At 40.1% G+C, this 25,077-nt stretch overlaps 1 long non-coding RNA gene across 1 annotated transcript; it reads right to left on the reverse strand.

The window, feature by feature from the left end:
- Nucleotides 1-20,177: 20,177 nt before the first annotated feature.
- Nucleotides 20,178-21,705, reverse strand: LOC311290893. The gene is made up of 2 exons (XR_014627468.1): nt 21,515-21,705; nt 20,178-21,431 (listed from the first exon to the last, which is right to left on the reverse strand). It is a non-coding gene; the product is annotated as an uncharacterized lncRNA (long non-coding RNA).
- Between the last annotated feature and the right edge of the window lie 3,372 nt (nt 21,706-25,077).

The following is a 25,077-nucleotide window of genomic DNA, read 5'->3' on the forward strand; positions in this document are numbered from 1 at the left end:
TAATCGCCACAACCAAATGGAAAAGCCAGAAAACAACGGAAACAAACCACAACTCAACGGAAAATGGAAATACTCCCGCCCCTTTCTTGCCTGTATAGAGGGTGCATTAAAGCTAAGGACTTTATACTAGAAGTAATGGTCTAATGAAATCCAATTTTCTTTTTTTTTTTATACTGTTGTATCCATTTTTTTTTTAATAAACCCTTCAACTATTGCTTTTGAAATCAGTCATAAAGTCATTTATAGCTATGCAAATTTAAAGTGTAATTTAAAAAAGCTTGGTACAGTAAAAGCTATTTAAAAATTGGATTTTGTTAAACCATTACCTCTAGTACGAAAGCCCAAATTCTAGCTTTAAAGCATCCTTTACATGGCGAGAAACGGCTCTGTGAAAACAATTCAACAGTAATAATGTAGCGTCCAAAAAAAAACAACAACAAAAAAACATTGGTAAAAACGAACATACCTGACCGGGTGCTCCATTCCATCCTGCAACTGGGACAGCACGGCTCCAATCCCTACGGAGCTTGCAGGTTTGGAGTTTGGAGCTTGCAGGATGGGTTCGCAAAAGACGGCATGCTTCAGGTCAGTGAAGGCATTCTCCGCTTTCTTGGTCCACCTCTCCTGGTTTGGGAGGTACTTATGGGTCAGTTCGGGGGCTACTTTTGTCAATTAAGACATTCACTTATCTTGGATGTTGAAATTCACAGTTGTCTGAGTGTATACCAGAGTATACACTTCCAATCATTTAGGCGCTGTAAAACACTCCATTCTGCTGATTGATATTGCAAGCTCACAATGTGACATCCTATATTAACATTCATTAATGTTATCATGAACACGGTGGCTCAGAATGCAGAAGGCTTATCATTTACGGCATTAGTGGTAATGGCATGTGACATTGGAGCAATGAATGAATGAAGAGGAGAGCATGACTCTGAACTGCCATAGCCTTTGTTTCAACTTTGAATGCACCATCCTGCAACTGTTTCATCTTGACAAACAGACAGCTTATTCTCCCATTTCTTTCTTTTTTTCCCTTAATCCCAACACATTCTTTAACACATTAAAATATATTTGTATTAATTGCATTGCAAATAAGCCTTAAAATCATTAAGGTTTATCAATAGTGCAGGTCTACTCATTGCATACGAGAACTAACTACAGTAATTCTTGCTGTGATAGAAGCGTTACACCATAAGATGTGCAGTCTTTCAGCTGCACATCTTATTCTTAATGTATATAGAGCACAAATGTATTCTTAATGTGTATAGAAACTTTACGACATAAGATTTCATTGCTGTCACTTGTTTGCTCTGTTTTGGTTTAGTTCTAGTCAGAGCCATAGAGAGAAAGAGTTGCGACACTCTTTGATGTCGCCGCTATGGCTGTCACGTGGTTCATGTAAGCCCCAATAGTTCCAAAACATACGCTGGCTGTCATGTTCTTCTATGGGACAGACAGCAGCGATTGCATTATTGAACGGTAAATATAAAATAAAACACACACCCAAGTACTTTTTCAGCTGTTATTGCATTTTGTTAATGTCAATTTTGCATTTGGAGATAAGTTTTAGGCTATATATTTGGAGGGAAAAGCTTAGTGTTCATGTTCGCATGGGTAGTAGCACTGGCTTTAGCGGCTCTAACTGAACTTTTCCATATCATTCATCTGATGATGGACGTCTCATGATATTTATTTTAGCACAACTGGGCTGTATTGATTCCCGTGATTTTGCTTATAAATTTTAATTCAGCCATTAGCATCACGCAAAGCAGCCCGGTCTCACCCCAAAACGTCACATACTGACGCGTCTTGACCAAACGGCAATATACGACGAAAAGGGTACCCCTAAAACGTCCATATGAGACGAAGACATAAGCGCACCAGCAGCGCCTCTTAGCGGTACCCTAACGCATACCTAAACCTACCCATAACCCGAATAGTCACATACGGACGTTTTAGGGGTACCCTTTTCGTCGTATATTGCCGTTTGGTCAAGACGCGTCAGTATGTGACGTTTGGGGGTGAGACTGTGTTGCGCAAAGAGGTCTGCCGTGGCGGTCCGTTCAGAGTAAATCTTTTTTATTAAACAATGACAGACAACAAAAATGTGTGCTTGTGTGAGTGTGTGTGAACAAGAAAAACAAAAACCAGGGGCAGGTGATCCATGAAACAGACAGGACTGGTGATGGCCATAACAATCCTAGAGGTCCAGCATTGTTCTCACAAGCCGCTTCACTCAAGACAATAAAACAATGAAAGTTAGTATATCCCAAAAAATTAAATAAAATAAAAGTTGCTATAAAGGTGGTAGCGATTCATTACCGAACTCTTACTGTCACAGCTGACGAAGTCGCACTAGCTAGCAGGCAGTGCTTGAAAATTGGTTGAAACAATCAACATAAAATATAAATAATTACGCTGTGCATATACAAATGAAGACCAGTATAAGCATCGCAAAGGGCCTCTGATACAATATAGACAGCTGACAATTCAAAAGAGGTTGATATTTCAGCAACTTAACTCTGGAACAACTCGACGCGCAGCAATGTTAGTAAATGGTGTCCAACGCCCAAATGACAGTGTTTGGAACTATTCCGATCTTCAAGTCCGGAAGTAGGCGGTTAAAAGCGCCGCCATTTTTTACAACGGAGGTCTATGGGAGTGTCGCAACTCTTTCTCTCTATGGCTCTGGTTCTAGTTCTTCTACCTGTTTCCTTTGTTCCCATTTACCTGCCAATAGTTTTTTTTTTGTTTGTTTTTTTTTTTTTAGCTCACTCTTTTTTAGCTCACTCATTTAACCCATTCGTTTTTCTCAGTTCTTTGTTCAGTATTGTTTATGTTACAGTATAGAGGTAGTGAGTTTTTTTTCCTAGATTATCTCCGTGTTTTTTTTTATTATTTTTATTAAAGATAAAGCCATGTGCTTCATTACAGCCACTCAGTGTTACAATTGTATTGCATTGCAAGCACAAACATGTTTTGCAAGAAACATTAAAGGCAGATTAGGTGATTTGTTCCAGAAATGTCTTTCTGTTGTGCTGGTTGAAAGTCTCTTCACATCCTGATACCAAACACTAAGTTCCGTGGTCTAAATGCATTTATATTTGTGTATACATGTTTGTATTAAAGCTTTTCTAATATTAACGAGGGTTCTAAAGCTCTTGCCTGATCAGAACCCTTCTTTTTCCAGTGTCATTAGGCGCGTTTCCATTAAAGATTTGCGCAAAACTTTTGAGATTTTTTTCTAAATATCGACAAAAAACTATTGCGAAATGACAGCGTTTCCATTAACCGATGTTATGCGACTAAAACGTCATTTTTTTCTCTCGCGATAAGTCATTACAAAAATCATGGCAACGGACGTTGGTAAGTTTATATATATATATCACAGCCACGTACCGCACTAGACGTTATTATTATTAATGGAAGGAAACGTAGGCGTGTTATCCAAGCATTAATGGCAAGAAAAGAACCTTATACTGTGAGCGGCACATATGAGATGTTTCTGGGTTTTTCTCACTCATTTCTGCTCCGAGGTCTTGATTGTGGCATTTCCTTGAGGTTTAGAATCCAGTATTTCTGTCATTCTTTTGTCTTATATGAATTTAATAAAGAACTCTGTCTCGTATTCTGTCCAAACACACCGCGCCTTCTAAGTCAGGTGACTGTAAATGCGCAAAAACTGTTTCCATTGCAGTTTTGCGAAATATTCCTTTTTCGAATTGCCTGAAAAACCTCCTCATGCGAGCGCAAAAACTTTTTTGCGATAAATGGGAGTTTTTGCGAAATTGACGTGTTTCCATTGAGCGTATTTTCAATTCGCAATTTCAATTTGCGCAATTTGAAGGGTAATGGAAACGCGGCTATTGACCTTTTCTCTTTTAGTAATGTCTCTCAGCCATCTCTCTTTCAACAGTCTTTTTTTCAAATCTCCCTCTTGCTCACTCTCTCTCCTCCCCTATCATGAGTGGACTCCCCTACTGCTGATCGGCTACAAGTTTGTTGTGGTGCTCTGCCCGATGCACTTCCTGCACCTTTAACACATCTTGGTTTTCAGCATGTTAATGAAACATCGCCCTTTGAAAAAGATCAATAAAGGCATTTTTGGAGGATTTGCAGATCAAATTTATGAGGTTTGTTGAGATTAGAAATGCTGCCTTGTCATGCTTTCGGTAAGTAGAACGCGATTAATTATCATTCTTCAATGTAACAGCAGTGAATAATCTATGCTGACAATAAAAGTATACAACATTAGCATAAATCGCTGTTCATCCTGTAGTTGAGATATATATATATTCCCACAAACTTATTCTGCCAAGAATGCAGCTGCTCACTTCTGTATTGTGAATAAGGTGAATACATTTCGTTTGCACACTGATATGATAATGTTAACATTGTTATCGACTCATTAGCCAAACGAGTGACTCAGTGTCCTTACTTCACCACATCTGCTATGCGTGCTGCAGCTGTACAAAAAGAATAGAATTGCTGTAGTGAAATATGTGAAATGGATATGTGAAAATATTTGCAAATACTTATTTCACTTTAATGAGTTCACATACAAGCAATGTTTTGTTACTGTATCCTCACAACAACTACATTAGCCGCTTTCCGACCGGAGGAACCTTTTCACAGTTCCTAGAACTATTGGCTAAAGTACCCGGATGTCGGCGTGTTCGCACCGCAGGAACTAGGAACGATTTTAGTTCTAGGAACTCCATTTGTAGGAACTAATTTAGGTCCTACTTCAGAGTAGGGTCTAAACCAGCACTATAGGAACTATCTGTGACGTTAGTGTACGCTGATTGACCGAACGCACGCGGAACACCAGCACCCGCCATTTTTAAAACAGCTATATGTAAACACACAGATTATAGCCTATATATTTACTCCAGAAACTAACTATACAAACATGGAAAACAGTGATAGATGGGTCTCTAAACCTTTATGCTGAAGAGAAAATCCAACGCAACTTTGAGGGGACCAAGCCAAACATGATTATGTTTATCTGCCCAGCTAGCAACACTGGACATCAACCACACTGCATAGGCTAATAACTTTTTTTCATATACTGTCTACTTTCTATAACAGTTCTATCTAATAAGATATTAAACAGTACTGTTAGACAGATCGCTAACTAATAAACACAGAGAATGCGAGCATTGTTTGCTCTGGCGTTCTCAGTGCCGCCAAAATAAAGGTCCGTCGCGCCGTCAAAATAAAAGTCACCGTGCTTGCGTCACTCCCTTACCCCTCCTACCAGTTCCTATGGCCACTTGGCCAGTGCGAACGCAAACAGCAAAACCGAGTTTGGGGGAGAGTAGTTCTTAGAACTGTTTAGAAGTGGACACTTCCTAGAACTAAGTTCCTAGAACTACTTGGTTGGAAAGCGGCTATTGTCTACTTTCTGCTGCTGCTGTATAAACATAAATTGCATATTCACTAGCTGCTAAATGCTTAGTAATTCACTCTGTGCATATTAGAGGATTGGGTCAAGGACGTATCAGCCCGCTCCATCTAGAGTTTCATTACAGAATATTGTTGCTTGTTCCCGTTCTGTTGTGGCTTGATTCTGTTGTGTTGTTAACTTATGTTGCTGTTTAAATTTTGTTGTGTTGTGCAGTACAGGGCCACCATATATTGTTCCAACTCAGTTAAATTGCATAAAACCTCTAAAACCTGAATCTTTAAATTAGCACAAACACAGCTGCATGTACGAACGAAAAAGTGTGCACAGTCATTGCTTTTAATGTAAAGAAACATTTAATCTTAAAGGACAATTCCGGTATTTAACACTTTGGAGTCTATTTTGTAGTTGGTTTTGGATGAACAAGAGTGGTGGACAAAGAAATTTTGACAATGGTTCCTGTCTTGACTTTTTGACTATTTTAGAATTGCCCATGACCGCTTTAGAATGGGAGTCTATGGCCATGTACAAACATGTCCTTAAAACAACTCTTAACGTTCGTTTTCAAAACTGTTCAACTCACCGAGTGGTTAGTGGTGTTCGTTGATGATTAAAAACAAATATATCGGCGCAATGTATGATTTCAATACGTTTATTTTTCTATAGTGGAACTATTTTTTCAGATACCTCACAACCGCGTATAAACTTCCGCTCTTCCGCAACTTCCGTTGCTCTGCTCACGCTAGCCTTCTGAGAGACAGAGAACCGAGCGAAAAGACCTAAAAGACTACAATCAAATGTAAACAGCCCCCTTTCCGTTTCCGGTAGCGCAGTAATATCAACGAGCAATGAGTCCTCCAACGGAAATCAATGGGATTTTACAAAATGCCAAATAAAACACGACAGAAACTGTATTTCGCTACGCTACTTGTTTTGGAACATCAACGAACACCACTAACCACTCGGTGAGTTGCACAGTTTTGAAAACGAACGTTAACGGTTGTTTTAAGGGCATGTTTGTGCATGGCTATAGACTCCCATTCTAAAGCAGTCATGGGCAATTCTAAAATAGTAAAAAAGTCGAGACAGGAACCATTGTCAAAATTTCTTTGTCCACCACTCTTGTTCATCCAAAACAAACTACAAAATAGACTCAAAGTGTTAAATACCGGAATTGTCCTTTAATGTTTGGCCAATCCTCAATTTAACCACAGGCTCTACTCTTCATCACAATGGTAAACACAAATTAAACACATAAAATTAACTTGTTTCATTTAGTAAATTTGACGGTTAGGTTTCACAGTGAAGCATATACAATCTAACACTTCAACAATCTTGGGGCTCTTTGTAAGTTATCGCAAAACATCACTTTTTCTATGGAGAGAGTTGTAGCGTATGGACAAGAATCATGATTCTTTCATTCTTTCCTTCTGAACACATTCTTTGCGAAGATTCCTAAAGCTTTCAACCTCCTGACTCGTCAGATGCAAATCATGGCTTAACACCAGAAAGTCTAGGCCAAATTGCCCCTCTGACACATTTTATGGGCCCGCTGAGTGTCCCCAGAACAACAGACATTCCTCACGAGTCACTGTGGCCAGCTTCAAAGAGATTGGAATCACTTCCCTGACCCAGGGAGAGAGATTACGAACTCTCCGCACATTCACGCACATACATACACGAACTTTGAACATTAAACTTAGAATATAAGCCTGTCAAATGTATACGATATACTCCTGTGTGTTTCCCAGTTCATATTAGCTTAGTTTATGATTTTCTAGTTGTAGGAGTGAACTCTAAGCGCTCATATTCATGCATACGAATGTAACTTTGTATTTCCACCTTCTTTACATGCCGTTCTTGGTATCTCGTTAACCGTCTCGGTCTGACTGAGCTAAACATATGAGATTACAGTAAAATGTATTAGTCTATGTGTACCATCTTTCTGGAGTAGAAATGACGAATTCTAAACGCCGTCATAACTTATGCAGATGAACCGTCCCGACAGGACAAAGAAACTCTTCCTGCTCGAAAATCTCTGAAGGTGATTTGCCATTCACGCAAAAGGAGGCGTGAACGAGGATTTCCTTAAGAGGACGGGACATTCAGTTTCTCCGCACTTCAGTTATTCATCTTCAGTTATTCTCTTCAGTTTCCCCTTGTTTTCTTTTTAGTTTGTTTTCTTTTTAGTTTGTCTTCAGTTAGTCTTTAGTCTTTTGTCTTTGTTTTTCGTATTCTCCTTTGTTCATTTCTACCTGCGAGTGAAATTAACTTAGCCTGAATTCTGGCAACTTTACGTTCGAGTGAACCTTTAAATCTTCCCGCGACTCCGCTCGCTCCGGAAGAACGAGAGAACGCGCTAAGCTCCAAAGGACCGGCACACACACGCCTTCTTCCCTCAGCCACACAAAGAGAACTATATGCAAGTATTAGTTTTAACGAGCTTTCAATGCGTTTAAGATGGTTTGCCGCGCTTAGGGCGATTTGATTCTTGTTGTCTCTCAAAGGTTAACTGTCTGGGATTTTGCCATTCTGTGATCATTCTGTGATCTCTCTCTCTCATTCTCTCTCTTTCTTATTCTTCCTCTTTCGTTTATTCACTGCTATTATTCTGTGTATATATTTCTGGTGTAACTGTAGTTGCATGTTTTTGTAGTTTCATTTATTAAATCCATTATATGCTTGATTGTCTCTGCTGTTGCTCACATTGCGAAGTCCCTTAAATGTTTGATCTAAGATACAAGCTTTACATTTGTTGATACTTTAATTAGTATTTTTATAGAACAGGAAAGTTATTTTTCATGGCCAGAAAAATAGTCTTTTCGTGAGAGTCTATAAAAGTATAACTTTTCTTGAGAGTTGATAAAAGATCGTGCAATCTGTTCGCTGGACGAACAGATTATTCGATAACAGATTAATTCCATTAAGGGTTATCCTGAGAATTGACCTATTCTAGACTATTGGTATATTAACGGTTGATTATAATTTGTTGTGATTAATTATTGATATATACAATTGATCAATTTGTGCCTACCTGTATTGATAATTGATTATAATCCGTTGTATTTAATTATCCCTCTATACAGATACATTGGCAAAAGTATTCCCTTTTCGGGTTATTTAACCTGTATGCGATACGCGATCATATTCATGATCAGTTATTAAAATATATTCCCTTTATTTGAGCTAGTGTCAAAACACTGCTGCTGCACTGTATTCCCAGATAGACAGCTTATTACAGGTAGTTCTGCCCCAGACTCATGCCATTGGGACAAAAGTTACTATTGTGGCGCTCAAACAAAGTAATGTTTTGAAAGTGCCACAGAGAAGTCTACTTCTAGTTGTCTCTGCACATTATCTGGGATAGAATAGATAGAAATAGATATTTTAATGTAAAATGACAAGCATCACCTTTATATGAACTTAGTTATAAAGCATCCATCTGTTCTTTGGTGATTCCATCAACTATAAAGGTTCATTTCAGGTAAAATGGGCATCATTCCCTATTACACAACATTACAAGATAAACAGGCCTGATTGAAATGGTTTAAAGGCCATCATATCAGAGGCCACTGGTGGAGAAAAACAGCATAGTAGACAAATAAATCTGTCGATTTCAGTGTTACTGTCAGGTGCTTTGGGTCAAATTTACCACCCCGACTACCAGGTCAAGGACATCACAAGAAATTATTTCAGCCACAACACCACAAAACACACTAAAATTTGTTATTATCTTTGCCTCCATCTACCCCTTTGGGAACTTAAAAAAAAAAAAATGAGTGGGACACTGTGTAAATGGTGTACCCTGAGAGACAGTGCCAAAATGAGATGCCGCCGCACACATCTTCTGCAGCTGAGGCATCAATGGTCATTCTCTCCTCCAGCACTGTGGATTCATTACATCTCTGCTCTGGGGCCCTTGTGATTGAACCATCCCTCCATTTCTCTCTCTCCCTGTGTGTCCAGCGAAGTACCTCACATAGCTTGTCAGCATTTTCAAACGCACATTACGCCACACTCTCCCTGGATATGACCCTGCAGCAATGCAACCGCACTCTCCTGACTCCATTTTCTCAAACACCGGTGGACATTCTCACACACGTGGAAGCTGACCTCACTGTGGTCTCATCAAAGTATGGAATCAGCCTCAATTTAGCTCTGTGACGAGACTCATTTTTGCCATCTATGACTGCCTCTGTGTCATCGAGGGTTGGGAGATAACTAGGTCTCTTTCCTCACATGAACAGGTTTTTTTCATCTCATTAAATATTCCTCTGTACGTTTTTTCACCTTACCGACATGCCATTAGACCCTTCAGATGCTAACAATAGTTATATGGAGTGCAATAATGCCCATTCACTTTTCAGCAGTCTTGGTTCCGGAAGTATTTTTCCTATACTGTACATTTTCCCCCCAAGGATTTTAAAGTCTCTGTTAGAGAGTTATAAGCCATGAACTAAACCAACCAGCTACGAGGTGAATCACAACTTTACAAACTTTGATATGAAAAAAAAAAGTAAACACAAAGGTACAATAATGTGTACATAACAGCTTTAATGAGGGAACGAACTACAATCCCACAAAGCATTGCAAATGGCATAACCAAATAAAAAATGTGTAAAAATGTACTGATTTAAATATGTTAACTATAGAAACAATAACATTTTCATTTATTGCAATATATTGCAATATAAGTCGCTTATATTTTAAAATGGATGACTTCTGACCAAAGTGCTGTACAATATATAAAATCACACATCCAAACAACAGAATACAAATTTTGTACCAAATCAAAAGTTAAACAAATAAGTAGCCTATGTTTAAAATGTGATTTATATATACATAGTTTGAGAGCATAGGAAGCTGACTTGATCACGTAATTCGCAGGGCATCACACAAAAGATTTTTGTGAGAAGAGTTTTCTCTGCTGAATCATGGGTAATGTATTTTTTTCCAACAGAATTACTGCAGTTAAGCAATTATTTAAAAAAATAAGGTCAAATAAAGTGGACTGGTGGCTTCATCAAAAGCATATACCATTGATTAACAACCTCGTAGCTCACAGTATTTGTCTGTAATGGTTATTATAAGTTATTGTTCATTTTTTTTACTTCCAGAACTTGACTGTTGCACTCTACTATGAAGAATGTTTAGCAAATGATGACTTAAAGTTCAGCTTGTCCATCACACAAAGCTATACATTGACTTAAGAAGATTTGGAATGTAGCATTTTTTGTTCTTTTGGATCCTGACAACAGTGTCACTATGAGCGGTTGAATGGAAAATCCCTGCTTAATGGTTTCCAGTTTTCTCCATTAGTGCACCAATCAGTAAATAATGACAGGATTTAATCATTTTAACTATTCCTTTGATCCATCTCTACCATATGAGTTTCATGACCCTTTGCAACGTTGACCTTGACAAAAATCTTTATCAACTGGACAAGTATTAAAAGCTGGAGAAAAATGTGCAGAAGCAAGTGTTTCAATCAATATCCATTTGTTTTGCTCACATTGATGGTTGTGACATACTACCTGTCATTTCCTTTTTGCTTTGCTGGGCAGCCATTTTTGCAAAAAAAGTCAAGTGGTTCAATCCAGAGTGTTTATTGATTAAAGCTGTAAGAAATCAGTTTATGTGGGAACAAATGGCATTTGGTCATTTTCATGTAACCTCTGGGATTTTACTCTTATTTAGTTTGATTGGTAATTCTGTTTAAACCAGGTTGGTATAAAACAATTTGTGATATTGATTGTCAGACAAACACAGTGCAAATGAGAATTGAACTGAATTTCATTCCAACATTGCAAGCAGATATGATTTACCTCTTGGACAGAGAGGCACCAGGAATCGCATCCTCTTCAAAAGGGCAGGTGCGATACCAGTCCCATCACTGTTATTTTCAGAGCTAAATTACATCTGATAGTGTCCTGTGGCAATAAAAGTGCCTGAAATAAACTGAAAACAAATTCACAAACTTAAAATTGCTACATCATAAGGAGAAAAACATGACAATAGATAAATTGTATGCCTTCTTGAGTTATGCATTATGTCACTCATACAAACTGTATAAACTGACCAAAACTCAGGATTTGAATCAGAATGACAGGAATTTGCTACATTGTATTTAAAAGAAATTCAGCACAATCACATAATAGAATAGTTTAATTAGTCAAACAACTTTAATGTAATCATTGATTCACAGAGGTGTCAAGTAACGAAGTACAAATACTTCGTTACCTTACTTAAGTAGAAATTTGGGGTATATACTTTACTGGAGTAGGCTAATTATTTTTCAGACGACTTTTTACTTCTACTCCTTACATTTTCACGCAATTATCTGTACTTTCTACTCCTTACATTTTAAAAATAGCCTCGTTACTCCTATTTAATTTAGGCTTGTTTTCATTCCGGCTTGCCGTCGTTAAAAAAATAAAAAATAAAAATTGGCCAATTACACAAACGGTTTAGATCTGAGTCCCGCCTCCTGAATACACATTGCTAAACTGATTGATGTTGTGTTTTCTTTGTAACTTGTGAGAGGCTGTAGTCACATTTGGTTGTGCGAAGCAACAAAACTCCTCCGAAGAAACCTAGATGCGGTAAGCGAGGCAGAAATCGGGGCAAAACGTGTCAGAGAGAGAGAGAATTGCATTTTTTTCCTTATATTACTTTTATACTTTAAGTAGTTTTGAAACAAGTACTTTTACTTGAGTAAAAAGCTTGAGTTGATACTTCAACTTCTACAGAAGTCTTTTTAAACTCTAGTATCTATACTTCTGAGTAATGAATGTGAATACTTTTGACACCGCTGTTGATTCATTCCTACAGTACATACATATACGTGTGTGTAATGTTTATAGACTTTCAGCTGGTTGTCATCTGTTTTCTTTGTTCGTCTGTTTTGACCTAGTTTCTCAGTTTGTTTGATTAATAAATTGGTTTACTTGTCATTTATTTACTGCGTATTTGAGTTTCTATTATTCTTCAACAAATTTACAGATTTGATTAAAATATCTGCAATAAGTTGTCTGAGGTTATTGCACATTCTTGTGTTCAGTGGAAAAGGCAGATATATTGATACTTGAAATCCATGATCAGCAATTGGCTGGTGGCAAGACAGCAACGCAATGACATCATATTCAAAATAAAGAACTGAGGAAACTAAGGTCTTAAATACACAGGAAGTAATGAGGTAACTCAAGGAACAACAGGTGAAGGTAATTGGTAACAACAGAAACAAACAAGGATCAAGAACACAGGGAGAACCAAACTGAAACAGAACAAAGCATACTCCTGACAATAACTTTAAAAATAAATGTTACCATCTAAATCTGGGATAAATTAAAATACTTAAACAGTAAGAGTCATAATTATATATGCAACTTCAATTCTTTTAAGACAAAGAGAAGAAATATGCGTAAAAGTTATTTAGCTGTTCATTGTCACATCGTGGTTTCCTCAGGAACAAACTGAAGACTCCGATTATCGATACAAACTCAAACTTTAATAGTACTCTGGAACAAGCGGACAGGCAGGGGAAACACACATAACGCAACAGAGATCGGACAAAGACTGAAAGAAAGGGTGCATCTTATAATAAACAGAAACGAGATAATCATACAAAGCTGGGCCAATTTAACTCAATGATAGTACCATAGAAACAAAGGAGTAGCAGGAAAAGAACAAAGAAAAACAGGAACCAATCAAAACACAAACTGAAAGTCCAAACATGCACTGACACGTGACATTTCCCCACCCTCCCGGGAGGCGCGTCCTCACGCCATAAAACATGCAAAGCCAGAGGGATGAGGTGTAGTCCTGAGGTGAGGGCAGGTCGACGATCAAACAAGGCGTAGCCAGATGGACGAGGAGCCCAACGGAGCTGGTGGACTGATGAGCCACAGTGGAGATGAGGGAGCCAAGGTGGAGCTAATGGAACGACAGGCCAAAGTGGAGTCCTGGTCACAGTGGTGGAGACTGCGGATCCACCGACCTTGGAGCTAGAGACTGGCAGACCTGCGGCGACCCCACATCACTGATGGTGGAATGAGGGTGAGCTGAGGGGCTGACAAGAAGCAGCGAAGGCAGGGATGAGGAAATGAGAGGTGGGAGAGGGAGGCTGGGTGGGAATTTGGGACTGACAGATAGTTCCAGGCAGACAGCTAAAACATGACGAAGACAGGGCATTTCGGTGTTGAAGTCTATTAAATCCACTTCCTCTGGACAAAGACGGGGACAGGAGACTCAGGCACGGTGGTGGCCATCTTGGCAGAGGGCTCTGGCGAGGCAGCAGCCATCTTGGGACAAGACTCGGGAACGGCAGCCATCTTGGGACGAGACTTTGGAATGGACTCTAAGATGGGCTTGGTTCCAGACCGGGACCCAACGCTCTCCAGACACCAAAATAAGATTTCCCTCTAGTCCAGCCCTGTGGTGTCTGGGAGGTCAATGGGCTGGTGGAAAGTTGGCCCAATCTTGAACAGGGTCCTCAGGGTGTCATTTTCAAGGGAGCTGGTAATGGCAAACTGATAAGTTGAAAAATTCTAACAGGTTGTGGCTCTCCTGAGCCACAGAGATAAACATTACCCGTTCAACCATTTGGGTGGTCCAATCTTCTGTCACACTGTGGTTTCTTCAGGAACTGACTGAAGACTCCAATTATCAATACAAACTTTACTAATAGTACTCTGGAACAAGCTGACAGGCAGGGTAAACACAACAGAGACCAGACAAAAACTGAAAGAAAGGGTGCATCTTATATAGCAAACAAAAACGAGATAATTAATCATACTCAGCTGGGACAAATTAACTCAATGATAGTACCCATAGAAACAAAGGAGTGGCAGGAGCAGGAACCAATTAAAACACAAACTGAAAGTCCAAATGTGCACTGACATGTGACAATGGGACGTGGGAAGTGTGTCACCCATTTTCCTTTGGCTATCAAGAAAACAAATCATGTTTCATTCAGGAAGTAATGCCCGGGTCGAGTGAGTTTACAGATCCCATCCTATGAGCCTTGTCACCCATCTGATATTTCAAGCAGCACAGCAAAATAATATGGATTCACTTCACTGCTTCTGTGATTTCCTCAGTGGCGGCACCCTGCTCCTCTCCCAGAATTCATTGCACTCGGTTTAGCTTTCCTCCCTCTCGCTGTTTCTTGTCCTTCATGTTCAATTTGCTTTGGCCTGCTAATGAAGTCAAGCTTGCTCCCAGGCAACTGTGCAGCTCAAACGACTCATGCCAAGCTGTTTGGAATTCTGAAGACTTGCAAATACTTCAAGCAATAATAAATTGAACACTTAATGAGGGTTTCTCATTGAGACTGTAAATGTGTAGATGTTCTTCAAAGCACTGAATCAACACTGATTATGCTAAGCAAACAATTCTTTCTAATAAGATTATTATTATGTTTCTATTCCATACCGTTTTGGGGAAATGTACTTATTTAAATGTTGGCTGTCATGAAAACTTGTTTTTGAGAAAATATTCATGAAAGATGTAAAAAAAAAAAATCATATTAATTTTGACAGAGATTTTTTTTATATACATCAAATTAGTAGCCATATGTTGACAAAAAATATTATTTTTAACCCTTATAGAGTGCTGCAGTATTTTTGTTGGCTAAAACCCGGGAATGAGCTGGCATTTTAGCCCCCCTGGTGCATTGTCTCAAAATCAATGGGTTTTTTGAACGAATCTTTGGTTAAATGCCTGAAATATGGTCTGCAGTTAACCCAAGCTCAATATATTTTCACATTTTATCATATGATATAAAATACATCAGTATTATACTCTCTTGTGATTTTTTTTTTTTTTTTTTTTTTACTTTTATTTGTCTTGAAAAAGGCAATTGCTAATAAGTGGCTGAATGGGACTACAAAGGTTGTCGAGGACATCATCATGCTGAACAGGTAAACTCATCTACTCACTAGTTCGCTTTCACAGCCTTATTGTGTTTATAATCCCGCTCTTGCAAACTCTAATGTTCAGGGAAAATGTTTTTAAATAGAGACTTGAAGAGTTCTCAGAAGCTTAATAGTGGTGATGTTTAAGTCTTGCCACCATGGTGTAGTTCATTTATAGCCTGTGTTAAGCTTTTTATTTCTGCCAGTTGAATTTATGCTTAAAAAATTCATGAAAAAATTGACAAATCAACAAAACATGTAAGAATCATAAACATGTGTTGGTCACAAAGCTTATTTTCTGCAATAATCCAAAAGGAATGGAAATGGAAAGATCCTATTGGGTTTTTGTCGAGGGAACCAGGGTGATGCTAACTTCCGGGTTGGCCTTAAAAATGAATAATCACTGCAATGCTCTATTGTGACCCTCTGGCTCTTTTAAGGCTTGTCATTAAAAAGCCACTGTTACTGTATGAAGTATGATTGTCTAACGTCATTGCATAGAAAAAGTATCAACGCCCCTCTCGCTCTTGAACATGAGTAATTGTTTGAAAACATTATCCATATAAAACTGTATTTTACAGACAAAGCATTATGAAATTGTTTACTTACAGTTTGTGATGTAGCTGCAGATCCAATACAGTTGGCTGCTTAATCTTTCTACAAAAGTTTATTTGCGAACTGATCATTACACTGAGCATTGTTCACAAAACAATCTGCAGTCAAATGCTCCAAACAAACATATAATCCTCCGACACGATTTGGGGCACCATTAAAAAAAAAACATCCGCTGTACAGACACAAGCATGCTGTTAAAACTGGATACATAAAAGTGAACGTTCCTTTACTCTTCCAATTGTCCTGTAACGACTGAGACAAGTCAGACACAAGTATTTGTTATAGTTTAACAAATGATATTTAGAACTCACTCTGGGATCTGTGGCCCCATCCCCCCAAACAGGGCAAGAAGGTCTTATGTTACCATGACCACGATCAGATAAGTTGGTTTTATGACGCTTAGCAATGTGAACAGGGGCCTCTGCCACAAGACCTACAGATATTAGAACAGACTCTCCTGCATTCATTTATCGATGAACTGATTAACATGAAATTAACATGCATTCCAGAACATTTTAGTTAGTTAGTTAGTATACTTTATTGTCCAGTTCCTTTTTCAGGAAATGTGTCTTGGACTCAAAGCTGCATTAGAACACAACATATACATACACACACAAACCAAAAAGAATACTAGTCAAATAATCAAAAAACAAAACAAAAAAAAAACACTACATTACTACATCTTGCTATTTAACATATTAATAGATACAGGAATAAATTTTTTTTGTAACGGTTACTCTTACACAGTGGGACTCTATACCCAGGGTTCGAATTACGTGGGAGCCAGTGGGAGCTGAGCTCCCATAGAGAGAGGATGAGCTCCCATGAAAGCAGTAAAATCATACACCTGTGGGGGTCTCTAAAAATCATCAGCACCATTATTTTCAATTACAAATAAAGCACTTTTTCCTTCGGACTACTGTAGCGTGACTTAAAAGATAGGACAAGATGCCAAACACATGGATCTCGCGGGGTCTCGGATCGTCATCACACTACATCCTTATGCTTAAATCAAGTGATCAAAGTGCTCGTTGCCGCTGCGATCAGTGGCGCGGATACTGTGTTTGTTTGTGGCTCGCGCACAGTCTTCACTCGCTTCAATCCGTTGTGGAGACTCCCTATTCGTTCCAGTGAAATTACAAAACAAAATGCACACAAACGTGTCTGTCTCTGCCTGATATACAACCACTGATAAACATAATCGGATTTGATAAAAAGAAAAAAATATATATATGAGTACGGATTCGAACCCAGAACCTCTGACACGCTTGGCAAAAGTTCTACCACTGGACCACTTTAGTACACACTTCAACTCGTCGGATCTATTAATTTACTCACGTGAAAATTTTACAACTCACAACATCTTAGACCTCATCAAACGACAAATTAAACCAAATGTACTATTTAAATTGAATTGTGTTACCAACGCTTTTTTTTTTATTAAATTTGTATTATATTTACAAATTTTAATATTTTTATATTACATTATTAAGCTATAAATCTGCTCATAGGCTACTTTCTTTTTTTTTTTTTTTTTTAAGAGACCCCCACAAAGATGAAATCATAATTCGAACCCTGTCTATACCGTCTCCCTGATGGCAGAAGCTGATACATTGGAAATAAAACATGGCTTGAATCACTCACTACCCAGACAGCAAGCCAACATTGAATAAACATTGTTTTTCCATCTGAATCATCATTATGGTTGATATTGAAATTTCAATGCAAAATAAATGTTGAATCACCATTACCATATCGATGAAAACCTGATGTTATTAATGTTGATGGCAACAATATTGAAACAACATTGATCTATATAGTTATCTTTATGATTGATTAAGCATTGATATTTGGTTTACCGGGCGATCGCTGAATGTGTTGAAAAGTCATTGATTTATAGTTGACCGGGAAACGACGCTGTTGTTGAAGAATCATCGGCATATAGTTGACCGGGAAATATGATTGAAAATGCATCGATATATAGTTGACCGGGAAATATGATTGAAAATCCATCGATTTTTGGTTGACCGGAAGATCAACACCAACGTAGGCCTACTGCACCGGACACAGCTCATTTCTGGACCTTGGCACAAGCGTACAGGTAAGCTTGCTTAATGTTCGATATGAATGAATTGTACCAAATCAAATACTGTTAGGTTGATCGTTAACATGATGGTTAGTGTAGTAACCGACGCAGTGCTGCTGTCACTGACATTTTTGTTTTGTTTTACCAATGTGTCAAAATCTGCCAAAAGTACTTCGCGGTTCTCTTCTAGGTTATAAAGTTAGCAAAACCTCCGAGTCCCGTCTATTTTTGTGATAGCTAGCTCAAAATACATGTCTGCTGTACCCATTGCATAGTGTCATCTATTAACACAGCACCGCTATTTCTTCTGTTCTGACCGCCGGAGAACACCGGCAGAAACCAACGCTGGCATAGGCTACTGCTCTACCTAGCGCTACCCACAGAAGTGACCGCGGTGGGCCAGAATTACACAGAAGACATGTAAGTTACCTTTACTTTATTCAATGCAGAACTGTCTCGAGTTGTAACGTTAACTGGAAATGCCGATTAGACCATCTCGTCGTAATACAAATCCAAAATATAATCCTCAAGCAGGGCTGCAATATGCGTGCGATACAGTTTTGTAACTCCATTGTGTTTGTTTTCAGAAATGATAACAGTCGGTTTATACTAGTGCTTATGCGATATCACGATTTTTGATGATCTGCACCTTTTCTAAGCGCAGGGAAGCGCGCGCGCCCTGCGCGCACTGTTATTACAGCGCTTGACTACCAGGCCTGGCGTCAAGGGGGGGGCTTAGCCCCACATACTTCATATACAAACAATTAAATCCCTCTTTAATTTTAAAGACATAACCTATTATTATTAGCCTGTTTTTGCGGTGAGATTTATTCCTATGTGTAGGCTACTTGTTCGTGCCATGTTCTGCTCCCGATCCTTGACGACAGCTTGATTGAACAAATCATTGACTAAATCACAGCATACTTTTACTTGTATTCCAGATGCCTTGACTCAACGTCTTACAACGGCAAACACCTATGACTTAATTCGCTCAAGCTGTACAGAAGTGGCTGCGCTACGCCCCAGACCGAGCAGGAGGAGCTGGAAGACAGACGCAGCAGGAGTTAGCACGTAAAAAAAAAAAAAAAAAAAAATGAAATACAATAAAAATGATTGTTTAATTTTTAAAGAATGCGTGGGGTGTCATTTGTGCTAGTCTAGGTTATAGCCTAAAGGTATAGTTTCTATTTTCTATATTTTGCTAGCCCATCCTGGCTGTCGATAAAGCAGGATTATAGCCTAATAATGTTTTTAATATTATATTAAAATTACAGACCTTCAGAATAAATCTGTATACTAAAACACCATTGAAGTTTTGTTGATATGCTGGGATTTCAACATTGTTTCAATATCCATTGTAATCGAAATACCATTGAAATTCTGTTGATCTCTAGGTATGATTTAAACGTTGTTTCAATGATAATAGAGGGTGCAACATGATGAAGAATCAACATCAGAGTTCGACGTTGATTCAATTACTTTATCGTTGACAGCGGGATGTTGATTTAACATCGTTTCAATTACTATTTGCTATCTGGGTATTGTCTAATGTTTAATTCCAGTAAATCATTTTGTGAATGATTTACTGTCTTGTGTTGTGTCTTTTAATACTATTATCTTTTGATACTATTATCTCTTTGATACTATGTATTTTATTATAGAACCAACGGTCAATGTAACCTCACCGATACCATGTTTGGTCTCTATAAATTGGTAGCCTACTTTGAAAATCGAAATGATTGTGTACATGATATGCCGATAGCTGCGCAACATATTAGTATTATAAGAATCTTTCTCAGTTTCTTCATCAGAAACCAATCCAGCTGCACATGCAAATCCACAGTCACTCTCTCTCTTCTTCTGGCCTCCACTACAGCTTATTCAGGTTGATTGGACAGCGTCGAAATAACCATGCCGGTTCCATATCACTCACCATTTTACCTATGCATGTATGTATGTATGTGTGTATGTATGTGTGGCGTGTAACACGAGGGCAGTAAGAGGGGTTTCTCAAAGAATTATAATGAACAAGATGATACCATTTGCACACCGACTACGCCACTCTGGGAAATTTGCCCAAAGAATTAGAATAAGCCCCAACTAAAGGCATACACAGGTTCGTATCACCAAATAGAGTCAGAGGCATAGGTCATCATACAAAAATATATTTTATTAACAATTTTTTAAAAAAGAGCATAAAGGATATAAGGCACTGTTCAAATTTGGGCAACCCTTATAGGGTTAGGACCCGGTCAAGGCAGGAACGAAAAGCGCAGAGGCAGAGGGTCGTAGCAAGCCACCCGCAGATGCAGGACCACTGCAATTCACTGTGCGCACACACTCACACACGCACTCACACAGGTGTAAATACCAAACACTGCACACTGTGAGGAAGATACCATCACCCAATAGGAATCCTCTGCCCCTGGTGCTCAGGCCCTGACAACACACAAGAGATACAATAAATAAATCAAATATGAAAAATAATAGAATATGAAAATAAACAAATATGAAAAATAAACCAATATGAATGTGATCAGCTATGAAAATAAATCGAATATGGAAAATAACCTTGATGGCTGGGAAGATTATTAATGCCCAAAAGAGACCAGATATAATAAATAAACAATTGGCTAAACCTCAATGTCAATGGCGGCCAAATATACAAAGATATCAATAAAGGAACAAAACTTCAGTTTGTTGAACAATTTGGCAGAAAATAAAGCAAGATAAAGAAAGAAACTATTCCAGAAAATAATAAGAAAATAAACAATTCAATCTTTAGAAACAAAATCAAATACAAGTGAAAAGAAACAAAGGAATCAAATGGATGAGAGTCCTGATAGTTAATATCGGTTAGGCAACCAGCTACGAAAAAAACAAATCAAAATAAACAATCAGCCGCAATTCCGAGTTGTAGTTGAATCGGTTGATTGTTGTGAACAGGATTGAAACAGGTTCGAAACAGGTTCGAAACAGGACAGCACTGCAGCCGTGAAGGAACACGGAGCACCCCGACTGGAATGCAGTTATAGCTCTTTACGGGTCTATAACCAGGGCCCTATAAACAACATAGACTGTTACTCTACTAGATAAGTTCTCTAACTTAATGCATGCACGTACAATGAATATACATACCGATCGTCGAGGACAATTTAAGCGTAGCTTTCTCTGGAGGGAAACTCAGGTTTTTATAACTGAGGATATGGATTAAAACACGTTTTTAACTACAGACTAACACATCAAAACACACATTTTATACAGAGCACGATTAGCGAGGGTATCAAACTCTCCCTACCTTTTCCAGTGTCCATATCCAGCACACGCATCCAATGCATGCAAACAATAACAATCTCATGTCACGGAAGACAATAGCACACGCTCTCCAAGCAAAGCGGTGTCTCTAAAAGATACATTAAAAGAACGCACTCCTTAAACTGAATACATTTCGTGAGCTAAAAACAACTAGCAGCACATTCATCTTACCGCCTCAGGTGATCGCATCCGGGTTCCCAGCAGCAGCGACGGAGCGCGTTAATGACGCAACGAGTCAAAACGTAACGCCTGATGAATGGCAGATGCGTTGCTGTTTTAAAGCCCAAGGGCACCAATGATAGGCTAGAATGGCCATCAATCTCAATGATGAAAACAGAAACGCCCTTCCTGCCACATCTACCCCACCATTCTGCATCGACGCCCCGGCGATGAACTAAAAGGTAGTTTACAAGGACACCTCTCTGTTTTACTAACTCCAAGGCCTAAACAAAGCTGAAATACTGTTGGTTACAATCTCGGAATCACCAGCTACTCTGTTCCTTACCTCTCCCGCAGCCCGAGGAAGACGATGCACATTCGAATGCTGACCGGCTCCTGCTCGACTAGAGCGCCGAGGGGAGACCACCCTCGCATTATGAGAACTGGGTGGAGTTTCACTTTCTCTCACTATAGGTTCTACACCCCGTTCCTCTGACTCCATCGAAGCTGCACCACCAGTAGGTAGGTCTGTCGGCCCTAGCTCTCCCTGCACCTCAAGCTGTACTGGGCGCCCAACACCCCAGTGTCCTGTCCCCTGAATAAGCTGAGGAGTCTCTGGCACTAACACCATCAAATCGCCATCGTCTGCCCCTTCGTACTCCTGGGGGTCGTCTCGAGCTTCTATGGCACCAGTAGTCTGATTAACAGGCGGAACGTCCTTCCGGACACAAGCCTTCAGTTGGGAACGATGTACTCGGCGTACCTTGCCCAAATCTGAAACTGGCGCAATAGCATACACGGCACCTCCCTCCTCGGGGGACCGAACCACCTGATAGGTCACTGAACTCCACAAGTCCTGGATTTTGTGGCGACCCCGCACAGCATGATCTCTTAAGTAAACTAACTGACCCTCTGACAAAGGTAGATCCCGCACATGTTTGTCATGCTGCATCTTGCGACGGTCTGCCGCAGCTTTCAGTCGCTCACGTGCTCCCTCGAAGGCGACTTGCAACCGTCTACGATGTTCTATGACCCAGCTGTGTACGTTTCCGGCAACCGGTTCAGGCACTCTACCCAGCAAAAAGTCTATCGGCAACTGAGGTTCTTGACCAAACATTAGATAGTGTGGAGACTCTCCTGTCACTTGATGGGGGGTGGTGTTATAGCAGAATATAACTTGTGACAGACAAGACACCCAGTCCCTCTTCCTGGACCCTGGCAATGTTCGCAGCAAGTTGTACAAAGTGCGATTGAAACGCTCGCATTGCCCATTACCGGCCGGGTGATAAGGAGTTGTACGAGATTTCTTTATCTGGTAAAGCTCGCAAAGCTGCCGGATCAAAGCCGATTCAAAATTCCGGCCCTGGTCTGAATGAATTCTGCCCGGAACACCAAATTTGTAGAACCATTCTTCAACCAAAACTTGGGCTACGGTCTCAGCTCTTTGGTCTCGTGTAGGCACCGCCATAGAAAATTTACTAAACACATCAGTCATCACTAATATGTTTTCCTGTCCAGAATGTGAAGGTTCCAGCACCGTGAAGTCAATCGCAAGGACTTCATTAGGCTTTGAAGCTAGTAAATGGCCCATAAACGCCCGTGCTACTGGCTGGTTATCTTTAGCGAGCTGACAGCGTTCACATTCTTGACACCAAAGGGTAATATCGGCCAACATATTTGGCCAATAGCACCGCTGCCGAATCAACTCACTGGTGCGCTCCACCCCTTGATGCCCATGTTGTTGGTGGAGCTGCATCAAAACCTCTTCTCTCAAAACCTCAGGCAACACTAATTGGTAACATTCTTCACCTCCGTCAGGGCGAAGTATTTTCCGATGCAATACTCCTTCCCTTACCTCTAGTCGATTCCATTGCTGGAGAAGAGTCAAACATGGTTTAATCAACTGATGCCGCTTCTCCGCTCCTGGACGCCGGCCCTGCTCCCAGAACTTTATTACCGGCCCAATAACGGAATCGGCCTCTTGCATAGATCGCAGGTCTGGGGCAGAATAGCCTGGCAACGCACTCACTGTCCTCACGTCTGCCTGTGCTGCTCGTCCTATGCCAATGGCCTGCTGTAACAACTGAGGTACAGCAACGCCTACAGCCATATCCCCAAGCTGACCTTGAACTACTGGGTTCTGGCGAGAGAGAGCGTCTGCGTTACCATTGCTCCTTCCTGACCTATATCTTACCTCAAAATCAAAAGCAGCTAACTCTGCAGCCCAACGCTGCTCCGTAGCTCCGAGCTTTGCTGTAGCTAAATGACTTAAGGGATTATTATCAGTGAACACGATACACTTGTTCCCTAAAAGATATTCCCTAAATTTTTCGACCATGGCCCACTTGAGCGCTACAAACTCTAGTTTCATTGAGCTGTAGTTGTTCATATTACGCTCAGTGGGCCGTAGGCTACGACTGGCATATGCGATGGGTCGGGTTCTCCCTTCAAATTCTTGGGACAAAACTGCCCCAAGCCCCCCATGACTAGCGTCTACTTCTAGAACAAAGGGTTTGGAAAAATCTGCGTAGGCCAGTACTGGGGCGGATGTTAACCTTAATTTTAGGGCCTCAAATGCTGTCTGACAGTGCTCGGTCCAAACTGGAATCAAACTCTGCCCTCGCCGTTTGCCCGGCTTACCTCCCAGCACCTCAGCAACTAGTTTATGTAGAGGGGCTGCCAATTTGGCAAACCCCTCCACAAAGCGCCGATAGTAGCTAGCAAAGCCAAGGAATGTTCGTAACTCGGAGACAGTCTCAGGGCAACGCCAACTTGCAACAGCCTCGATTTTACCTGGATCTGTTGCCACCCCTTGCGCCGATATAACATGCCCCAAGAACTTGACTTCTGGCCTGAAGAAAGCGCACTTCTCCAGCTTTACCTTGAGTCCTTCCCTCTCCAACCGACTCAAGACCATCTCCAATCTCTCTAGATGCTGAGCTACGGAGGAGGAAAAAACAACAACATCATCAAGATATAGGAGTAGGGACTGACACCGCTGATCACCAAATAGTCTCTCCATTAACCTCTGGAACGTACTTGGAGCGTTGCAGAGTCCAAAAGGCATACGGTTCCATTCAAATAATCCAAACGGCGTACAGAACGCCGTCTTGGATTTATCTGGCTCGGAAACAGGAACCTGTAGATACCCACTGGCCAGATCTAGTGTAGAGAACCAGCGAGCGCCCCCCAGTGAATCCAAAGATTCCTCAATACGGGGAAGGGGAAACGCATCCCTCCTAGTCTTGGCATTCAGGTGACGGTAGTCTACGCACATGCGCAGACTACCGTCCTTCTTTTTGACTAGCACAATCGGCGATGCATAAGGGCTACAACTTTCACGAACTATTCCAGCCTCCAACAACTGATGGATATGAGTTTTTACCACCTCATATTCAGAAGGGGGTATCCGTCGGTATCGTTGGCGCACTGGGACATTATCCAATAAAGGAATGTCATGGGAGATGAGGCGAGTACAACCAAGATCGCTCTCATGACCTGAAAATACAGTCTCATATTTCTGCACCAAAGCTCTAACCTGAGTCTGTTCTGATTCTGACAGAACCGATAAGTCA

Source organism: Rutilus rutilus (assembly GCF_951802725.1).
Source record: "Rutilus rutilus genome assembly, chromosome: 5".
Classification (NCBI taxonomy): domain Eukaryota; kingdom Metazoa; phylum Chordata; class Actinopteri; order Cypriniformes; family Leuciscidae; genus Rutilus; species Rutilus rutilus.